Source organism: Piliocolobus tephrosceles, chromosome 18 (genome assembly GCF_002776525.5).
Source record: "Piliocolobus tephrosceles isolate RC106 chromosome 18, ASM277652v3, whole genome shotgun sequence".
NCBI lineage: Eukaryota > Metazoa > Chordata > Mammalia > Primates > Cercopithecidae > Piliocolobus > Piliocolobus tephrosceles.
The window spans coordinates 64,336,755-64,353,783 of NC_045451.1; positions in this window are offsets into that span (position 1 = coordinate 64,336,755).

A 17,029-nucleotide genomic window follows, 5' to 3' on the forward strand; every position below is an offset into this window, starting at 1 on the left:
ATCCTCCCACCTCAGCCACAAGTAGCTGGGACTACAGGTGTGTACCACCATGCTCGGTCTCAAACTCCTGAGCTCAAGTAACCCTCCCGCCTTGGCCTTCCAAAGTACTGGGATTACAGGCATGAGCCACTGCACTTGGCCTGCCTGCTGCTTTAATCTTACTGACATGTCATAAAGTCGATGATAAAGTTAGGGTTATACATCCAGAATATGTTAGCCAATCCCTGTGGGCTTCTGAGCAGCCACCCAATACAGTAAAAGCTCCCTCCCTGCCTCCCTGCATGGGTTCCAGCGGTGCTGCTGCTGATGGCCTGACTGTACTTGCACAAGTCACTTGCAAATCTCCATCCCAGTGTCTTCATATGCAAATGCAGGTAATAAATCTCACCTGTATGGAGAAAGACCATGATGTGGTGTGCTTTCCTCCTCCTCACTTCTTTGTGCATCCTCTTCCGGGTTCAGTCAGAGATGCCCATAGACCTTGAGAACCACAAGGACTGTGATGGCAAAAGGGCAGGGAAAGACGTTTGTCTTGCTCATTGGTTTTGCTTTCAAAGTACATTTTTTTTTCTTTTGAGAGACAAGCTCTTGCTCTTGCACAGGCTGAGCACAATGGGAAGGTCATAGTTCCTTGCAGCCTCAAACTCTTTGGCTCAAGGGATCCTCCTGCCCCAGCCTCCTAAGTAGCTGGGACTACAGGTGCGTACCACCATGTTTGGTGATTTTTTCGTTTTGTTTTTTACAGAGATGAGGTCTCACCATGTTGCCCAGGCAGGTCTCAAACTCCTGACCTCAAGTGATCCTCCTGCCTCAGCCTCCCAAAGTGTCTGGATTACAGGCGTGAGCCATTGCACCTGGACTCAAAGTATACTTTTGAAGTCAAAAGAGGGAATGGAGCAGCAAGTCATAGGGTTTATGCCTTAAAAATAGGATGACGAGAGAAGTGAGGAGTTGGCAGACTCAGCCCAGCAGGGAAGCGAGGTGAGGGGATGAGGGTGATGAGGCCAAGGTCACCACAAAAGGTCACCAGTGCTGCAGGGGTGAGGAAGAGAAAGATGGGGTGTCCTGGCCTTGGAGATAGTCGGGGCTGGTGATGAGAGATGCTGATACAAAGGGAGACAGCGAAAGAGTCAGGCAAATGAAAGTCTTCCACACCAGGCCCATGCTAGGCGCTGTGTGCAGTTTGGGGGCTTGGGGCAGACTACCCCAAAATATGGCACCTTGATATTCGAGAGAACTGAAGAAGCAAGTTTACTCTCTGATCTTCTCTGCCATTGTCCCGTGCAGAAGGCCATAAAAGAATTCTCTGACCTTCCTCTGGAGTGGGTCACAAGATCCTCACGTGAGAGGCGGTCTTTCTATACCCAGAGAAGAAGCATTCTTTTTTTCTTTCTTTTCTTTTTTCTTTTTTGAGACGGAGTCTCACTCTGTCGCCCAGGCTGGAGTGCAGTGGCGCGATCTCAGCTCACTGCAAGCTCCGCCTCCCGGGTTCACGCCATTCTCCTGCCTCAGCCTCCCAAGTAGCTGGGACTACAGGCGCCGCCACCTTGCCCGGCTAGTTTTTTTGTATTTTTTAGTAGAGACGGGGTTTCACCGTGTTAGCCAGGGTGGTCTCGATCTCCTGACCTCGTGATCTGCCCGCCTCGGCCTCCCAAAGTGCTGGGATTACAGGCTTGAGCCATCACGCCTGGCCTCTTTTTTTCTTTTGAGATAAGTCCTTGCTGTCTTACTCTGTCACCCAGGCTGGAGTGCAGTGGCACAATCACTGCAGCCTTGACGCGCTGGGCTCAAGTGATCCTCCCACCTCTCAGTCTCCCAGGTAGCTGAGACTACAGGCAGATGCCAGCATGCCGGCCAATTTTTATATTTTTTTGTAGAGACAGTGGTCTCCCTGTGTTGCCCAGGTTGATCTCGAACTCCTGGGCTCAAGTGATCTGCTCACTTGGGCCTCCCAAATTGCTGGAATTACTGGTGAGTCACTACCACACTGGAATTCTTTGGAATTGTAGGCCAAAGAATCCTTATCAACGAACACGCAGGGACACAGAGAAGAATCTGAGTAAACTGGCCTTGCTAAGTTCCCTCTAGTTTATTACTGTTACATCACACTCCCTTCATCCCATCACACTTCTCCACTCTCCCCTCTTCATCAAGCTTAACATAAAAACACGTTTCCCTGTTTCTTTGAGCCTTGGTCTCCAAAGGCTCTTGTGTTACATGAAATGTAAATAAATTGGTATACTTTTCTCTCGATAATCTGTCTTTTGCTATAGGTGCCTCAGCCATGGACCTAGCAAAGGGTAAGGAAAATAATATTTTCTCCCCTGCAGCACCCCTGGTGACAGGCTCTGCTTTAGAGAGTATCGCCCTTCTGTGCTACTGGAGTCAAGGCAGCTGTTCCTCCAGCTGCCTGCCTACTGCCCATGGTTCATCCTATAGATAAAGGCCCCAAACTTTTCCCACAGGGGCACCCCAAACAGGACGGGATAACTGACACCAGAGGCTCAGTGGTGGAGGAAGCAAAGCCCCCGCTCCTGAACTAGGCGGCATGGTTTAGCGGTAACCAGCGCCCGAGAGGTACTTAGGAAGATGTTGGGAGAATCAAATAAGATAAACATGTAGGGATGCGCTTTAAAATTTCTAAACTATTGGCAATATAACTGCATATAGGATTTTCCTGGATTATAAACTTTTCACCCAAATTCAACTTGAGGAAAATTGCTGCAGAGAGCATGTAGTAACATTTCAGATACAGCAAAGTTGGCTTTCGGGCTTTGGCTATTTCTATTATCCTGTGAATTCTCATTGCATCATCTGGGTCGCTGTGGTTGTGTCTTCTTTTTTTGTAGTTTTGGAATTTGAGGTTTCAAATTTCAAGTTTTTCTGCCTCCAGTTGAACCACCCTTTCTTTTAAAAAGTGTCAAAGTGTTCTATAGCCCTCATCTTACCAGATGGGGAGAATTTAGTACTTCCCTACAACCACCAATATTGCTGAGAATTTTAGGGGACGGATCCAGGAGCTTGTTTTCTTATTGACATCTTCTACTCCAAATGTTCAGTTTGGCCAAGTGTCACCTCATCTTCTACAGGTAAAGTCTCCTTTCCTCCCACCCCCATATATATATAGAGAGAGAAAGAGAGAGAATTACAATGTGTAAAGTTAATTTCTTTCTTCTTTATTTATTCTTTTTTTTTTTTTTTTTTTTTTTGAGATGGAGTCTTGCTCTGCTGCCCAGGCTGGAGTGCAGTAGTGCAATCTCTGCTCACTGCAAGCTCCGCCTCCCAGGTTCAAGCAATTCTCCTTTCCTCAGCCTCCCGAGTAGCTCGCCAGCATGCCTGGCTAATTTTTGTAGTTTTAGTAATGACGTGGTTTCACCGTGTCGGCCAGGTTGGTCTCGAACTCCTGACCTCAGGTGATCCACCTGCCTTGGTCTCCCAAAATGCCAGGATTAAAGGTGTGATCCACTGTGCCGGCCGGTTTAAGAACCATTTTATGCAGACGGCTTTTGAGTGCTTTTGACGTCTAACTCTTCTCCTTGTACCCCACATCCTGAATGTATGGAGTCATTTGGCCTGCATGCATGCGTGAGTGTGTATGTGTGTGTGTACATGGAAGAAGGGACTGGGTTTAGGTCCAAATCAACATGATACAGAATAGAAGCATCATATCTAGAAGCAGGAACCCAAAGGCTAACAAGACCCCAGGCTTAAAGTCTCTGCTGGAGAATGAATAGAAATCCTATGCCATCACTTTGGGTTTCCACAGATAGAGAAATGGTGTGGGGAGAGGAGGGAAAATGGAGTGGGTAGCTCAAAATAATTTCACCTCTTGGGCCACAGAAAGCCCATGTAATTTCTGATATGTATGTACACCTAAGTCTACATGTGCATATATAAATGCGGTCAGCCGCTCCGTGAGCTGTTTTACAGCAGGCAGGAGCAGGGCAGATGAACCTGGAGACTAGTTAGATGAGCACATTGTAATCTGTAGGAGGCCGGGCGCGGTGGCTCAAGCCTGTAATCCCAGCACTTTGGGAGGCCAAGACGGGCGGATCACGAGGTCAGGAGATCGAGACCATCCTGGCTAACACGGTGAAACCCCGTCTCTACTAAAAAATACAAAAAAAGCTAGCCGGGTGAGGTGGCGGGCGCCTGTAGTCCCAGCTACTGGGAGGCTGAGGCAGGAGAATGGCGTAAACCCGGGAGGCGGAGCTTGCAGGGAGCTGAGATCCGGCCACTGCACTCCAGCCCGGGAGACAGAGCAAGACTCCGTCTCAAAAAAAAAAAAAAAAAGAAATCTAATCTGTAGGAAAATCGACATAGATTTCCAGGTGAGAGCGGAGGAAGCAGCAGTGATTGGAGGAGAGGAAGAACATGATGCTTCTGAACTAAAAACCAGGACACTTGGTCTGACAAAGGACTTTTTTTGCTGGGTTGCATGTGTACCAATATCGATACCTATAGACAAAATTGATTAACATCTAAATTGTCCTGGAAAATTCAGGATCTGCAGTTTCCTTCCTTATTGTTCAAATCTCATTCTTGTCTAAAGTATCTAGAGAGAGATCTTGAGGTTGGTTGTAGAGGAAAGTCACTGCTATAAAGGTTGATTGCAGCAAGGTATCTGTCCACAGGCTAGTGCATCTGAGGATCTTTTCATGACACAGGCGATCACCATCTTTTTCTTGTATAGGAACTGGCCTCTCAGACTTTAAGACCATAATTGAGATTTTTCTTTTTCCTTTAAGACAGAATCTCATTCTGTCTCCCAGGCTGGAGTGCAGTGCCGCAATCTCGCCTCACTGCAAACTCCGCCTCTTGGGTTCAAGAGATTTTCCTGCCTCAGCCTCCCAAGCAGCTGGAATTACAGGTCCATGCCACCACATCTGGCTAATTTTTGTATTTTCAGTAGAGATGAAGTTTCGCCATGTTGGCCAGGCTGGTCTTAAACTTCTTACCTCAACACCTGCCTCGGCCTCCCAAAGTGCTAGGATTACAGGCATGAGCCACTGTGCCCGGCCCTTTTTTTGTTTTTTTAGACGCAGTCTTACTCTGTTGCTCAGGCTGGAGTGCCATGGCACGATCTTGACTCACCACAACCTCCGCCTCTTCTTCCTGGGTTCAAGTGATTCTCCTGCCTCAGCCTCCCAAATAGCTGGGATTACAGGCAGGCGCCACCACGCCTGGTTAATTTTCTGTATTTTTAGTAGAGACGAGGTTTCACCATGTTGATCAGGCTGGTCTTGAACTCCTGACCTCAAGTGATCCGACCACCTTGGCCTCCCAAAGTGCTGGGATTACAGATGTGAGCCACTGTGCTGGGCTCCTGAGAATTAATAGTACTAGTTACTATGTTAAAAATGGACTTCAAGGCCGGGTGCGGTGGCTCAAGCCTGTAATCTCAGCACTTTGGGAGGCCGAGACGGGCGGATCACGAGGTCAGGAGATCGAGACCATCCTGGCTAACACAGTGAAACCCCGTCTCTACTAAAAATACAAAAAAACTAGCCGGGCGAGGTGGCGGGCGCCTGTAGTCCCAGCTACTCTGGAGGCTGAGGCAGGAGAATGGCGTAAACCCGGGAGGTGGAGCTTGCAGTGAGCTGAGATCCGGCCACTGCACTCTGCACTCTAGCCCGGGCAACAGAGCAAGACTCCGTCTCAAAAAAAAAAAAAAAAAAAAAAAAAATGGACTTCACGTGACAAATTAGTCTCCATTCTGGGGTTATATAAAAGCAGGAAAGTGGTAGATAAGAAAATTGTCACGGGGTGCAGTCGTTGTTCCTGTAATCCTAGCCACTCTGGAGGCTGAAGCAGGAGGATCACTTGAGTCCAGGACTTTGAAACCAGCCTGGGCAACATAGTAAGAACTTGTCTCTAAAAAAAAGAAAACTGTCATTTTAGGTCATTCCTTATAAGATACTGATTCTCTGTGCTATATATCTATGCAGAAAAGTCTCATTTCATATTAATTGATTCACATATTATTGCAAAGTATATTTTGGAAAATAAACTGATACAAGCTAGTCACTATATCGGAATGTGCTGTACAAGGCTGAGCTTTCTGCCTGCTGCGTTCTAATTCTCAGAATGACTGCCAAAGATCCAGGCTGACCAAGAAGTTTAACCTCAACGGGAAACCTCACACCGAACTGATATACTCATTTGTGCCCCAGACAAATGCCCCTTACATACAAATCGAGAAATTGTTTGTGTCCCACTAGTAAGTGGGTCACACATTTCCTAGTAATGCTTTAGGTGAGGATAGTTGTTTTTTTTCTGGTACACAGTCCACTAGTTCTTACTTGTCTTTGCCCCATAATATGAGTTAAAATACAACTCCCACGGTGACTGGGTCATTCTAGCCATGCTACTTCCCTGTGACTGAGTTCTCAAACCTCACTGCTCCCGCCCTCCTCCCGGCCTTGGCTCAGCCTACTCCTTTTGCTTCAAATGCCTCTGTAGTAGGGAGTCTCAACCTCAGCTGCACAAAAACATGCCAAAACATAGGTACATTTGTCTAATATAATTGGTTTGCTGTGCAGGTTTCTCAAAGCTTCCCAGGTTGAAAACCACTGCTGGACAGCAGAGTCTTGGAGGCTGGCCCATGAACTCTGGCATTAGCCTCAACTGGGTGAATTGGTGGGAAAGCCAGGCAGATTGTCAGAATAGACTTACAAAGTTAGAATCTTCTTGGGGGCCCGAAGCGATTCTTAGGAACGCAGATGTTTGAGAATCATTGCTATGAAGGCTATCAAAAGCCTGTAAGTCAAACTCCGCCTTTTCCATAAATCTTTGCCTGTCTCCACTCCAATTCATCACTTTGTGTGTCTATGAGCGTATTTTGTAAAAGGTAGAATGCTTTGGCCGTTTTCCAGTTTTTGTTGGGTTTGCTTCTATTGCATTTGCAGTGTGCATCCTTTTTCCTCTTTCTCACCTTTCAAGCAGTAGACTATGGCTACAAGTGGGTGGGGACGGCTTAGTCCAGTGTTTTATATTTAATAAAGAAATCGTCTGCTGGGTGCAATGGCTCACATGTATAATCCCAGCACTTTGGGAGGCCAAGGTGGGTGGATCACCAGAGATCAGGAGTTTGAGACCAGCCTGACTGACATGGTGAAACCCCGTGTCTACTCAAAACACAAAAATTAGCAGGGCGTAGTGGCGGGCACCTGTAATCCCAGCTACTTGGGAGGCTGAGTCAGGAGAATTGCTTGAACCCAGGAGTCGGAGGTTGCAGTGAGCCGAGATCACACCATTGTACTCCAGCCTGGGCGACAAGAGCAAAAAATCCGTCTCAAAAAAGAAAAGAAAGAAAAGAAACTGTCACTTAAATTCAGTGCCAAAGCATACTCTTTCCAGGTCTGGGCCAGAGATATTAACCAGACCTTAGAAAATGGCAGCCGCAGTGTGAAGTCCTCTGGTGCTCTTCCACACTGAGGAAGAGTTTTCATAATGTGTGTTAAAAGGCACAGAGCAGTTGGCTTAAACGCAGCTGAAACTACTGTCCAGGGTCACAGCACGGACACCGGTGATAAGCCTTTTGCCCAGCGAGGAGTGGTTGAGGCTGCAGGGCGGAAAGGGTGGCACCCTCGAGCGTGACAAAGGGATGCATCTGGGAAATGAAGAGTTTCTGCCCGCAGACGAGCAGGTCTCTAAAGTCACCAGCCCTGATATGGGCCCTGTCTGAACAGGAAAACCAGGATGTCTCATCTGTCAGGTCTGCTTTAGAAGAAAAGAAAATAAAAAAAATACTGACTGAAATATTGCTTACTTCCTAGCGAGAAGGACACATTCTTGGATTGAACCCCAAAGGATGTTGAACTTAACAATGATGTCAAAATTAACCCCACCTTATTCTGGGACCACTTGCTTGCCAAGAACTAAAAGTCACTTAAACCAGTTAAATACAAGAGAGTTGATTTTAAAGATGCAATCGCTGTACTTCATTCTAAGTGGTCATTTATCAGTGTTGTAGTTAGCAAGTTGTGCTCCCGTGAGCTCACACATTAGGTTTGCAATGTACGCAAAATCATTTGGTAGCTTTCTGAAAGAGAAGAGGTTTTAAAAGTTTTGGTGTCTGCAAAGTGAATGAAACTCTTTTCTTAAAAATTTCCGGCCGGGCGCGGTGGCTCAAGCCTGTAATCCCAGCACTTTGGGAGGCCGAGACGGGCGGATCATGAGGTCAGGAGATCGAGACCATCCTGGCTAACACGGTGAAACCCCGTCTCTACTAAAAATACAAAAAAAAAAACACTAGCCGGGCGAGGTGGCGGGCGCCTGTAGTCCCAGCTACTCCGGAGGCTGAGGCTGGAGAATGGCGTGAACCCGGGAGGCGGAGCTTGCAGTGAGCTGAGATCCGGCCACTGCACTCCAGCCCAGGAGACACAGCAAGACTCTGTCTCAAAAAAAAAAAAAATTTCCAAACATGAAAATGTCTTCTTATTTCTTGGATAAAAATTCATATTTCCAAATGGTATGTATCAACATCATAACATCATAATAAGTAGAAAATTTCTAACGGAACAACAGACATTTTATTAAATAAGGTAATAATATATGCATAATGCCCTCTACCTGATAAAAGGCTTTTAGGAAAATCAGTCAATCATCTTTGTTTTCTAGTGTAGCTAGGAATTATAGAATGAAATCTGAGAAGTTGTCAACATACCTTTTTCTTCTTATAAAGATAAAAAAAAATACAGCACTTCCAACTGCCTGCTATGAGATATTCTAAGTATTCATAATAGGCTTTTGGAAATATTTTCTTGTTTCCTATTTGAATTTTTTTTTTTTTTTTTTTTGAGACGGAGTGTGGCTCTGTCACCTGGGCTGGAGTGCAGTGGCCGGATCTCAGCTCACTGCAAGCTCCGCCTTCTGGGTTTACACCATTCTCCTGCCTCAGCCTCCCGAGTAGCTGGGACTGCAAACACTCGCCACCTCACCCGGCTAGTTTTTTGTGTTTTTTAGTAGAGACGGGGTTTCACAGTGTTAGCCAGGATGGTCTCGATCTCCTTACCTTGTGATCCGCCCGTCTCGGCCTCCCAAAGTGCTGGGGTTACAGGCTTGAGCCACCGCACCCGGCCCCCTGTTTGAATATTAACTAGTTACAGAAAATTATATAATTATTTATAATTATATCCCATAATTAATATAATTATAAAATGTTAATAAATTGATAGCCATTAACTATAATATTATTGTAGAATGTTAATTAACTATGAAATTGATTGTATGCTCAGAATATTTAGGTGGCAGGAGTTGCCACAATCTGTTTTTCTGCTCAGTTTGTATTCTAGAGTTGAAAGAAGAGGACTTTGCATGGTTATTTTCTTTGCCTGTTTCATTTCTATCAAGTTAATATTTTAGTGGCTAAATGCACTCCAAGCACCTTTTTTTCTATTTATTTCTCTTTTTTTTTTTTTTTTTTTTGAGATGGAGTCTCGCTCTGTCGCCCAGGCTGGAGTGCAGTGGCCAGATCTCAGCTCACTGCAAACTCTGCCTCCCGGGTTTATGCCATTCTCCTGCCTCAGCCTCCCTAGTAGCTGGGACTATAGGCGCCCGCCACCTCGCCCGGCTAGTTGTTCTGTATTTTTTAGTAGAGACGGGGTTTCACCATGTTAGCCAGGATGGTCTCGATCTCCTGACCTCATGATCCGCCCGTCTCAGCCTCCCAAAGTGCTGGGATTACAGGCTTGAGCCACCGCGCCCGGCCTCTTTCTATTTATTTCAATAGCTTTAGGCGTACAGGTTGTTTTTGGCTACATGGATGAATTATATAGTGGTGAAGTCTGCGATTTTAGTGCACCAGCCACCCAAATAGGTACGCTGTACCTGCTATATAGTTTTTTATTTCTCCCGCTCTGTGTCTCCTGTGTCTATTATACCAAGCTGGATGCCTTTTGTGTACCCACAGCTTAGCTCCCAATTTAAGTGAGAACATACGGTGTATGGGTTTCCATTCCTGAGTTACTTTACTTAGAATAATGGCGTCTAGTCTAGAGACTAACTTTTTAAAATGCTGTCCACTTTGCCCTGGCTACCAGGAAGCCTAGAGAGACATTTTTTATTCATTGGCCACAACTCGGGGATCCTGGGGACCTGGGAGTTTAAAGATGTTATTTACCAATTTTCTTGTACTGTCTTTCAGTGTTTTTTTGTTTGTTTTCATTTAAAAAGTTGTTTGGTTTTTTTAATGCTTTTTTTTTTTTTTTTTTTGATTCGGAGTCTCGCTCTGTCACCCAGGCTGGAGTGCAATGGCACAATCTCGGCTCACTGCAACCTCTGCCTCCCAAGTTCAAACTATTCTTCTGCCTCAGCCTCCCAAGTAGCTGGGATTACAGGCGCCCGCCACCATGCCCAGCTAATTTTTGTATTTTTAGTAGAGACGAAGTTTTACCATGTTGGCCAGGCTGGCCTCGAACTCCTGACCTCAGGTAATCCACCCACCTTGGCCTCCCAAGATGCTGAGATTACAGGCATGAGCCACCACACCCAGCCATATGCTTTATTTATTTCTTATTTCTTTTTTTTTTTTTTGAGATGGAGTTTCACTCTTGTTGCCCAGGCTGGAGTGCAATGGCTCAATCTCGACTCACTGCAACCTCTGCCTCCTGGGTTCAACCAATTCTGCCTCAGGCTCCCGACTAACTGGGATTACAGACGTCCACCACCACGCCTGGCCAATTTTTTAATATTTTTAGTAGAGACAGGGCTTCATCATTTTGGCCAGGCTGGTCTCTAACTCCTGACCTCAGGTGATCCGCCCGCCTTGGCTTCCAAGGTGCTGAGATTACAGACATGAGTCACCATGCCTGGCCTATTTCTTCTTTCTTTCTTTCTTTTTTTTTTTCTTTTTTTTTTTTTTGGGGGGGATGGAGTCTCACACTGTCACCCAGGCTGGAGTGCAGTGGCATGATCTCCTCTCACTGCAACCTCCGTCTCCCGGGTTCAAGCGATTCTCCTGCCTCAGCCTCCCGAGTAGCTGGGATTACAGGCACTTGCCACCATGTCCGGCTAATTTTTTGTATTTTTAGTAGAGACAGGGTTTCACTATATTGGCCTTGAACTCTTGATCTGCCTGCCTCGGCCTCCCAAAGTGCTGGGATTACAGGCGTGAGCCACCGCGCCCAGCCCTATTTCTTATTTCTTATCATTATTTTTAAATTTTAGATTCTAGGGGTACATGGGCAGATTTGTTACGTGGCTATAGTGCATGGTGCTGAGGTTTAGGCTTCTAATGATGCCATCACTCAAGTAGGGAACACGGTCACTGACAGTTTTTCAACCCTTGCCCCATTCCCCACGTTCTCCTTTCAAAATCCCAGTTTCTGTTGTCACCATCTTTGTGTTTGTATGTACCCAACATTTAGCTCCCACTTATAAGCGAAAACATGCATTTGGTTTTCTATTTCTGTGTTAATTCTCTTAGGATAATGACCTCCAGCTGCATCCACGTTGCTGCAAAGGACATGTTTTGTTCTGTTTTGTGGCTGTGTATTTTATGCTTTAATTCTGTAAAGCATTTCAAAGTCTTTCTAGAAATAGAATTTCATTTAAAAAATAAGATGAGGAAGAAAAAAGCAACTGCCAACCCTAAGAGTTGGTGTCCTGTGCCATAAACCTCACCACCCAAGTGTTTCTGCTCTATTCTTTTCCTGACGGGTCCTGCATGTTGAGCACCTGCCCTGTTCAGCAGAGGGTTCTTATGCCAGCATCTGAGGTATGCGCAAATAGACCCAATTCCCAGATGCGTTCACACAGGGCGAGGACTGTGCTTACTTCTTCCTTCAGTTCTAGTGGCTTTATTCTGGGAATTATAGAAAACGTTGCACTAGCCGGGCACGGTGGCTCATACCTGTAATCCCAGCACTTTGGGAGGCCGAGGTGGGCGGATCATGAGGTCAGGCGGATCACGAGGTCAGGAGATCGAGACCATCCTGGCCAACACGGTGACACCCCGTTTCTACTAAAAATGCACAGAAAAATTTAGCCGGGCGGGGTGGCGGGCGCCTGTAGTCCCAGCTACTCGGGAGGCTGAGGCAGGAGAATGGCGTGAACCCGGGATGTGGAGCTTGCAGTGAGCCGAGATCGCGCCACTGCACCCCAGCCTAAGTGACAGAGCGAGACTGTCTCAAAAAAGAAACAGAAAATATTGCACTAAAACCACCTCCCCTACACGTTTCTAGAGATACCCTCCCCAAGCTGGAGGGCAGTGGTGAGATCTCACTGCAAGCTCCGCCTGCCTGGTTCACGCCATTCTCCTGCCTCCGCCTCCCGGGTAGCTGGGACTACAGGCGCCCGTCACCACGCCCGGCTATTTTTTTTTTTTTTTTTTTTTTTTTTTTTTGTATTTTTAGTAGAGACGGGGTTTCACCGTGTTACCTAGGATGGTCGTGATCTCCTGACCTCGTGATCCGCCCGCCTCGGTCTTCCAAAGTGCTGGGATTACAGGTGGGAGCCACTGCGCCCGGACTTTTTTTTCTTTTCTCTTTTTTCTTTTCTTTCTTTTCTTTTCTCTTTTCTTTTCTTTTCTTTCTTTTTAGCATCTCTTCCAATTTGCTTTCTGAATGCTTTGTTTCATTGTTTCCAAAGGTAGGTGCTAAAACTTATCCATGTTTGGTGAAGGGGAAATCAATGCAGCCTTTTTGGAAAGCCATTTGATAATATTTAAAAACAAAAATGCATGTCTATTTGTCTATGAAAAGAACCTATAAATGCACCTCCACATGTACTGAAGATATATGATAAAACGATTTTCACTGCAGATTATTATTTTTTTTATCATAGCGAGCAACAGAAACAGCCTAAATGTCTGTGAATAGATGGACTACATAATGTATTATGGCTCATTCATAACATGGAAACGTATGAAGCCATCAAAGAGAAAAGGCAGATCACAGTTTTCTGCAATGGAAGAATACATTACAACATAAAAAAGGCAAACAGTAAAGGGAATGTGTATAGCATGGTACCATTTTGTGGGAAAAAATTATATACGCATTTGTACATTCATAGATAAATGTGGAAGGATATACATACAATAAATATACAGGATGTACATACAATAAGCTGTTCAAAGATACTCAGTATCACAGCAAACAACTAGAGTGTAAAGTGGCTCTCCTGTCATTGTCTACCCTTTTGTTGTCTTTAAAATTTTCTTGTGTACTTTTTTTTTTTTTTTTTTTTTTTTTTTTTTGAGACGGAGTCTGTTGCCCAGGCTGGAGTGCAGTGGCTGGATCTCAGCTCACTGCAAGCTCCGCCTCCCGGGTTTCCGCCATTCTCCTGCCTCAGCCTCCGGAGTAGCTGGGACTACAGGCGCCCGCCACCTCGCCCGGCTAGTTTTTTTGTATTTTTAGTAGGGACGGGGTTTCACCGTGTTAGCCAGGATGGTCTCGATCTCCTAACCTTGTGATCCGCCCGTCTCGGCCTCCCAAAGTGCTGGAGTTACAGGCTTGAGCCACCGCGCCCGGCAACTTGTGTACTTTTTATCAGCAAAAAGAACGCAACAAATAAATTGCTCTGTCTTGCACGTATCACACCTGTGTGAACAAAAGATCTCGTGTCAGACTGAATTCAAATACTCGATCTGTCACTTGCCAGGAACCTTGGGAGCCTCCTCGGAGTTCTGTAACTCACTTGTAGTGACCACCTCATAGCACAGGGTTGTCGTAAGGACTGAGCTACAGAATACACATGAAACAGTCCAGCCACGGCACAAATTAATAGTAATAATAATAATAATAATAATGGCACTTAACATTTATTTAGTGCTGACCATGTACCTGGGATTGGTTTAACAGTTTTACGTAGGTTAATTCATTTAATTCTTATAAAAACCCTATGAAATGGGTACTATTTTCTTTCTTTCTTCCTTTTTTTTTTTTTGAAGATGGGAGTTTCACTCTTGTTGCCCAGGCTCGAGTACAGTGGCGTGATCTCGGCTCACTGCAACCTCCACGCCTCCCAGGTTCAAGCAATTCTCCTGCCTCAGCCTCCTGAGTAGCTGGGATTACAGGCATGCACCACCATGGCCAGGTAATTTTGTATTTTTAGTAGAGATGGGGTTTCTCCATGTTGGTCAAGCTGGCCTCGAACTCCTGACCTTAGGTGATCCACCCACCTTGGCCTCCCGAAATGCTGGGATTATGGGTGTGAGCCGCTGCGCCCAGGCTGAAATGGGTACTATTTTCATCCTAATTGTACAAATGGGAAAAGTAAGGGACAGAGAAATGAACTAACTTGCCAAAAAATACACAGCTAGTAAAGGGTAGAGCTGGGATCAAACCAGGTAATCTGGCTTCAAATCTAGGCTCTTACCCAGTTACATTTGCCCCTGAACCTGCTGGGCAAAATTTTGAGGCTGGTGAGAGAGTGAGTCAAGCTTTCAAGAGAAATGCTGGAAATATTTGTAACCATCTTATAAGCCCAGGGAAATGCTTTCCTATCTGACCCCAAGCCAGAATGTGATCATCAAAATGACACCTGGGTGTGTCTGGTGGAGTATGTGAGGACTTGCCCACTGTCTTTGTGACTCTGGAGTTACTGGGGAATCACTACTTTGGGCTGAAGCCAACAGGGATCATGGAGTAGGGAGCCCTGTCTTTTATGCATCTACCATCCAACAGACAAATACTAATAGGTATGGAAGACCTGCCCTCTTCAGGAGACTCGTCCCAGTGACATGGTTCTGTCAGAAGGATTTATCTTGGGAGATGTATTGAGTTTCTCATGGCTGTTAAGAGCCGGTATTCTCTTTTACATAAGCATTTCTTTAATATTTAACCCAAATTCTCTCAGTTGAATATTTAACTCAATTCTAATGTGTTGTCTTTGCTGGAAGAATAGTTGGTCATTGGCCTCCTCATCCTATCTTCAAATAAAGTGCTCTTAAGAACACGATGAGTTTAGCCACTGATGGATCCTTGAACAGGTTGATGCCAAAACATCTTAGGTCCTCCTTGGTAGAGAGTTTTCCTTTCTTTTTTTTTCTGCAGAATTACCCAGAATTCTCTAAATAATCATTCCCCCACGTCACCATTATTGACGAAGTGCTTAACCCTCACTTGAATTCAGTTTGCAAATCCCCATTTTCCTGTGCCAACCCCTCTCCACTGTTCCAGTGTTCCAAACTATTGATCAATTTTCACTCTCTCTGCAAGATTGCCTGGATTTCATTTTGAACAACCTGCTGGTCAAGGTATCCCTGGTGCATTAACTCAAAACTAGACACACAGGCACCAGCTCCTTGGAAAGTATCCCTCTTCAGTCATTCCAGACTCATTTCCTTGCTTGACTAATGTTAAGGAAAAGTTCAGGAGCCGTTGAGTTGCTTTCATGTTTGCCAAACTCAATGTTGGAAGTGCCAGGCTCACCAAGACCTCCCAGGTATTGCTCCGGCCAGCGGCCAGGCTGCAGAGAAGAGAAAAGGTCAACCCCTCCTCAGTAAAGGAAGCAGGACTTTTTTCCAGGAGCGTGTTGAGGAGGAGGGGCTTCTCAGGAAATACGTTAAATTAAACCAAACAGGAAAGGAATCTAAGGGTAAATTATTTAAACTATCCCCTTTTCACTTTTGCTCAAGTTCTGTCTTTGAAATTTGCTTCTTCTTCCACTTGGGAATTACAGACAAACATCATACCGGCTGAGGTTATAAAGCACATTAGATTTTATTCTAGAAAGGAAATGGTGTGACAAATCTGGTATTTTTTAAAAAGTCACATACAGCAGTACACATTTTCATATAGCAAGTGTTTACTCCCTAAGGCGCACACACACAAATCCTCTAAAATGAACCCTCCCTTTTTCAGTTAGTAGAATATTTTTATTGAAACCTAGGGAGATGTTTCTTCGACAATACCATATGGGGACATCTATTGTATCTTCCAGCTCCTTAGATGTTTCTGCTTACTTTTCATAATTGAAACTGCTCAGAGAAAGAAGGAAGTGTTCATCAACTGAAAACTATATTTACAAATCTCTGAAGGGTAGCTATGCTGGGATGGTTTTTATTTGTAGCGCATTGGTCCTCAGAAGCAGTAAAAGTATCTGGATTTAAGACTACAGAAATCTGAAATTGTTGCTTATAATCTCCTTGTAGAGTCAACAGGAAGAATGCGTTTTCCCCCACTGTGACAGAAGAAAAAATGGCAGGCTCTGTTTGCTCCAACTTCCCATTTTCCAAAGTGAAGGGAAGAGTTTTTCAATTGAAGAACCTCTTCATTGAGATCTCAAAAGAAGCTTGCTAATAACACTAATTTACCTATCAAGTTTCCAGATGAAATTAGCACCTACTTCTTCAAGAAGACAGACAAGAAGTGTGAAGAGGGAATGTGGCAATCGTAATCAGCACTAGTGACAATATTTTGCTCCATGAATAGCAACAGCTCCATCAACTGCATGGCAGAGCTTGAGCTGGCATTTACGAAACCGTTTGCTTGCTCTCAGCCATCTTCTCTAAGTCCAGGCCTGTGCTCATTTACAAAGAAGACCTATAGGAATAATCCCTTGGCTGTCTAAGCCAAGACACCGGAATCAGGAGTCACTCTGGAGCTTCACATTCCTGCGATTTTCTGATGACACCTTCCTGGACCAGCAGTAAACCCAGAGGAGAGCACAGGACTATGGGAGAGGATGAGTGACTCCCAGCCACTGTAAGTAAACTTGTGCTGGTAATTGAATTAGAGCTGAGAGAGGGTTCTCAGACAGGGCCACTAGTTTGTTTGCAAAATGAGTTGATTCGATCTTGGCTGAGCAGCTGCAAGTCAAACAGCCTATTGAGCAAACCCGAGGTAAATTTCAGCACCCTTTAGTATCAGTGGCATTCAAGAATGAACACGTTCAGACGCCATGATTTTTAAGATGTCATTTATTTAAAGCAAAATCAGTTTATATTCTCAAGGGGTGGATTTCAAAGATATAAAAAGAAAAGCCATGTTCAGAACAAACAATTTTGTTCAATTTGTATATAAAACCTAAGTTACATTTTTTTTTTTTTTGGAGGGTGAACTCTGTAATAAGGGAAATGGCTTCA